The following is a 6,126-nucleotide window of genomic DNA, read 5'->3' on the forward strand; positions in this document are numbered from 1 at the left end:
GATTGGCCTAGGGGGGGATTTTATAGGGATTTTAAAGGGATTTTATAATTTTAAATCTAATACAGGTCATTTAATATATATTTTAATTTGGCTTTTAGATATTTATTGTATAGTACTGTTTTTATTTACCTGTAAGCCGCCCTGAGTCCCTCGGGAGAAGGGCGGGGTATAAATTAAAGTAATAATAATAATAATAATATAAGCCCTGGAAGAGTCCATTTGCAAACAATGAGTTGGTCTCTAAGAGTTTAGATGTGGTGATGGGGGCTCATATGATTTATATTTACATAATCCAAAGTAGGGCATCTGAAAATAGCCAAAAAGGCTTTTACGAGCTTTTCCTAATATAGCTATTTCAGCTCCCAGAATTCCCAAACAACATGATAAGAATGGAAAGAGTTGAAATCCAAAAAAATGTCAGGATAGGGATGATTAAGTTACAGAATCACTATCTGCCAGTGTCAATATGTGACAACAGTAACAATAACATTCTAATAGGATGAATGATCTGACTCATTGAAACCAACTTTCTATGTTTTTAAATGATGGTTCCAGATTATGTGGGCTCCTAGACGAGGTATTGTCAATGGAGTAGGGATATCTCTTTGCTACTGACGCCATGGTCTGTTTTTTGATCTGTTTGCACCTTTTTTAATATATACATTTTATTAAAATATTTAAAACAGAAGATAAAAGCTAATGCCAATTAACAGAAAGTAAGGGCAAAAATAAAAAAAAGAAAGAGATCAAATAAAAACCAAAGGGTGCAAGAAAATGAAAAACAATTAAAGAAAAATAAAAAAGCTGGAAAAATATAAAAAGAGTTTTCCCTTATTCGTTATACAGCATATAAGTATATTTTGACCTCTCTCTCTAAAGTTACATCATCTGAATCTTCTTACTATAATCTGTCCTGTCTAATCATCAAAGTCTTACATTGCAAGTCCATCCTTTTCATTTTTATGCAAAAAGTTTATAAGAAGTTCCAAGCAGCAAAGTGTTTGCACCTTTTGAAGGGGAAATAAACAGAGCAAAGAGGAAAGGGAGGCAGAGTTTCCTTCACGGTTAGCAGTGAGACCCTTGGTGAGACATAGCCTATGGTATGCCACGCTTTTGCAAAAGCACACAGATTGCCATCTGAGGAGATCCAGAATAAGGAACTAATTGTAAGATTTTAATGTAATGCATGTAATGTAATACATGTTTCAAAACATGCTTTTTATCAAACACAAATACTGCATATCGAATGCATGCATTTAATGTAGTTATGCAAGTGAATTTCTGAGCAAGCTCTTTATGCATTATTTGCTAGCATTCAAGCAAAGTTGGGGTCTCCGTAACTTAGCATGCACCAAAAATGATATTTTTATGGTATTTAACTACAGTAAATGTTTGATGAATATTAATAGTGTTCTTCATGTGCAATCCTGAAATGAGCAATAGCCATTTAAAAAAAAAATAATAGGCGTTAAAGGAAAACAGACGAAGAGGATAATGATAACATCTCAAACAAATTAACAGATGGTGGGTTAAATTAAAATTGCTAGTAAAAGCTTTAAAGAAAGAAGCTTTCTTGGAATGAACTTCAAAAGATTTCCCTCCCAGTGTTCAATTTAGACTCAATATTATCTCCTACAATTTATTCTGCTTGCTGTCACCTTTTTCATACTCAGAAGTTCAGTTGGACCAGTTTATCAAGGTCAGAAAAAGGGAAAAAATGCAATCTTAACACATACCTAAATTTGCACATCTGCATGTATTTATAAATACACAAACATACATTTATATATTTTATATATTTCCATATTTTTATTTCCTTTTTCCTTTTGTTTTTTGTTCTTGGTTTTTTTTTTTTGTTTTTTTTTTTGCAGTGACATACTCTTCTGGTTTGGTTTTGTTACTTTAATAAAAAAGAAAACCAAAACCCGAAATTCTTCATTCTTTGTTAATTTAAGAAATAAACTTTGCATTTTAGTCTTCAGTAGGGACTTGAAATCAAGGCCATAAGCCTAACACAAACAAACACACACACACAAACACGCATCAATGCGAGTCATATATAATGTAACATTGACATATCAGCACTGATGATGTTACCTAGTTTGGGTAATGAAACATCTGCAAGAAAACAAGCAAGCTCAGAGAGCACCAAGGACCCCTCATTGATAATAATGAACTAACAAATTTGTTGAATTGATTATTTTTTAAAGTACTTCTGAAGCCTGAAAACATTCACTTCTATGTATGGCTTTCTTATTCTGGAGCAACTCTTTTCTTCTTAACATATTTTTATTTTCTCTTAGGAGTTTCATAATCCATTTAATTTAAGAAAATACTAGAAATGCCTCCCCAGCTATTCCTTCTTCATTCTTGCTATCATAACACAAGCAGGCATGTAATTGGTGTTGTGCGCTAGTAACTATCCCGCAATATTTCTTAGTTCAGTATTTGCCTACAAAAAATATCAATCCTATTACAGTCGTTTTGTGAAGAGGAGCAAGCCACTCGACCTGAAGGAGTTTCACCATTGCTGCAGAAAGATGATTTAAAGGCTATGAATAAAATCCATTCAGTTGCCATGCCACCACATCTATTTAAAACAATGTATGTTATTGGGCAATATAGTGCTGAATAGAACAAAGTTGTTTTATGTTTTTCTCACTATATGTTCGTTGCAGGGTTCAGATCATTGTTGTTGTGTGTGTGAGAGAAAAGAAATAGAAACTAGGAAAGGAATTTTTGCTTGATAGCAATTCCTCTGTGCCTTTGGCAAATGGATTTCAAACTGTATATATGTTTGCAGTGTGTCATTGTAGGTAAATCTCAGCAAAAGCTTTTTGACTGGAAGTGACAGAGTATGTGCACAAGCAGACCTAATTTAAAACCCTTTTTATTATGCTTTTAACCTTATAGCTTCTGGCGAAAGCAACCTGTTCTTTGTCTGGCAGCCTACTGTGCAAAGAAGAGAAAGGTGGCCCAAAATATGAGTAGGAAAAAACAGGCAGTGTCAGAGAGTGAAGGGTGGCTCACTCACTTTAGCCTCTGTCTCTTGTCATGGTTCAAAGGTGGTAGGGATTTCAATTTAAAAGAGATTCTATGCATACTATGAGAAGTGATGTTTCTCCCAACTTTCCCTTTTAGCTACTAATACCTGTTTTTTAATGGCCCTGGTGGTTTATGTCAGGGCAGCATTCAGCCAGGATCACTTTAAAAAAGAACATATTATTCGGGTGTTGAAGTATGAGATAAAAGAATTTGAGTGTAGCTCCTCAAACTGTTATTCGCTTACAATTCTTCTTCTGGTACTCAGCATTATACAGAGAGTGATTCTCCTTTGTGCTGAATAGTGAAAGCTCCTGACACTTAACAGAGGTGTGATGGTTACAGAGGTCTTCTAGTCCAACTCCCCTGCTCAGGCAGGAAATCCTGTACCATATTAGACAAATGGTTGTCCAGTCTCTTCTTAAAAACTTCCAGTGTTGAAGCATCCACAACTTCTGGAGGCAAGTTGTTCCACTGATTAATTGTTCTGTCAGGAAATTTCTCCTTATTCCTAGGCTGCATCTGTCCTTGATTAGTTTCCATCCATTGTTTCTTGGAGCTTTGGAAAATAGTTTACTCCCTCTTTGTGGCAACCCTTGAGATATTGGAACACTGCTATCATGTCACCCCTGGTCCTTCTTTTCATTAAGCTAGACATACCTAATTCCTGCAACTGTTCTTCATATGTTTTACTCCAGTCTCCTAATCATCTTTGTTGCTTTTCTCTGTACTTTTTCTATAGTCTCAACATTTTTTTTTACATCATGACGACCAAAACTGGATGCAGTATTCCAAGTGTAGCCTTACCAATGCAATATAAAGTGGTATTAACACTTTGCATGATCTTGATTCTATCCCTCTGTTAATGCAGCCTAGCACTGCATTGGCTTTTTTGGCAGCTGCAGTACACTGCTGGCTCATATGTAAGTGATTGTCCACTAGGACTCCGAGATCCCTCTCACATACCTGTGCATTTGGTTTTGCTTGCCTAAATGTAGAACATTACTTTTTTCACCATTGAATTTCATTTTGTTATATAGGGCCCAATGTTCAAATCTGTCAAGACCCTTTTGTATCTTAAGCTTTTCTTCTGAAGTGTTGGCTATTTCTGTCAGGTTGCTGTCATCTGCAATTTTAATGAGTTCCCCATCTATCCCTTTATCTTCCTCATCACACCACATTTACCATCTATCCCCTCATCTACCTATACCTATTCCTCAAACTGGAAACAAAAGGCTAGGAACAATATAATAGCAGGAGTGCTGATAAAAATAAACAAACAAACAAACAGGTTCTCTGGAAGGCTGGAATATGGACTTTTCTCCAATCCACAATGTGTTAGAGCTAGTATGATGTAAATGTCAGTAACAGCACTGAAAGCAAATGAGAGTCCCTCACCATATGTGGTAATTCCCTAGTCTTGCCCAGAGGTTTACAACTGGGATTCTCTTAAGTATCCAAGTTTCTTTACGAAGTAAATGCAGCATCAGAGACCCATTGAATCCACATTTAATTTCAAGCTGGTTTAATTTCATGTCCTCTTTTCAAGATGGAATATGTCAGGGATATAAATCTCATAATTCTTGACCAGCAGAGTGATTGTCTCAATCTTAGTTTACAAGTATGTTCCATTCATTTCTAATGAATGGAATCCTGTGTTAAAGATCAGATCTTCTTTTTATCATTAGGGACATTGGTACTTCAATATTATAGGGGGGAAGATTTTAATGTGATTTTTAGAGGCCTCTGAAGTCGAATATCCATGTCTCATGGTGAATACCTTTCTTTGTTTTGGTAGAGGCAATTATTATATAGCATGTCATTCCAAGGACAAAAGTATCATAGCTTAAATCACATTCATTTAAAGAAGAATAAAACCAGACAGATTTTTGCTAGATTGTTCATAGTTTACACAAATTCTGCTTTTCCTCAAGTTGTAATTGCAGGGAACTTTTGAGAATCTAATTTTTTACTGTACATCAGGCAGAATCAATATACATGAAAGTCATCCCCCCTATAACACGCAAACACCATATTTGAATTATTGATAAACCATATTCTTTTTTGTATTTGTATTAAAAATGAATGTAGCTAATCTCAGCTCTTTAACTGTTTTTTTTTGTCCTCTGCTGTTCAGAGGGTCTGATAATTTCAAGTAAAAGAATGGAGTCTCTGCTATAGAATGAATCTAATTTTGTTGAGACCTCTGTTTTGTTTTGTTTAAAAAAACAATGTATTGTATATATCACCAGATGAGAAAGCTGGGTATACTGTCACTTTAAAAAGTTCAGTCAACCACTCTAGATTCCCAAGATGATCCTGATCTCCCAATTTTATCTTTCTCTTGTGGATTGGGGCAGCACATGCTTCTCAACAAAGCACTACACTGCAGCCACTCAACCAATTTACTGCAAGCTTCATATAACCTCAGAGGAATCATGATAGACAAAAAAATAATAATGTGAATTTGGCCTTCTCTCTGCTGGTAGTCCTTTGTTTTTCAACATTCTGCCTCCTGTTTATCTATAAGGACCTTTAAAAAATAAAATTGCAGCTACCAAGATAGAAATATACAGGAACATTGACACCATAGATTATGTGCTTTACTCTTCCTAGTGTTGGTGGGATGGAGACAGCAGGGGCAGAGGGAGAAAGGAAGACTCTCTATTGATAATTGTTTAAAATGTTGTTGTAATTTACAGGCTTGTGTTGATACATAGTGACTCGCATAGCTTATTTATCTCATTGCAGTTTGTTTCTTTATTGCAAGTCCAGTCTTGATTGGCTAACCCTCATCATATAGAAGAGTCTAGCATGTCTAGATAATCCAAAATCTATTTTTTAAAAACTGGAATCTTGTTGCTTGCAACCTTATGACACTTTGCCCTTGCATTACATTTTTTTTACTGCTTACATTATATTTTCTAATCATAATAGGAAAGGATGAATGTAGGGCAGAGTCCCTCCTTCTCCATAGCTAGATTTGAAGAAATCTATAATGCACAGCTAACCAAATGTGATGCAACCATGGAGATTTCAAAAAGAAATCATATTCCAAAAACCATTTCATTAAATGTTCAGTTG

The sequence above is a fragment of the Protobothrops mucrosquamatus genome, unplaced genomic scaffold (assembly GCF_001527695.2).
Source record: "Protobothrops mucrosquamatus isolate PMUCROS unplaced genomic scaffold, P.Mucros_1.0 scaffold774, whole genome shotgun sequence".
In the NCBI taxonomy this organism is placed as follows: Eukaryota; Metazoa; Chordata; class Lepidosauria; order Squamata; family Viperidae; genus Protobothrops; species Protobothrops mucrosquamatus.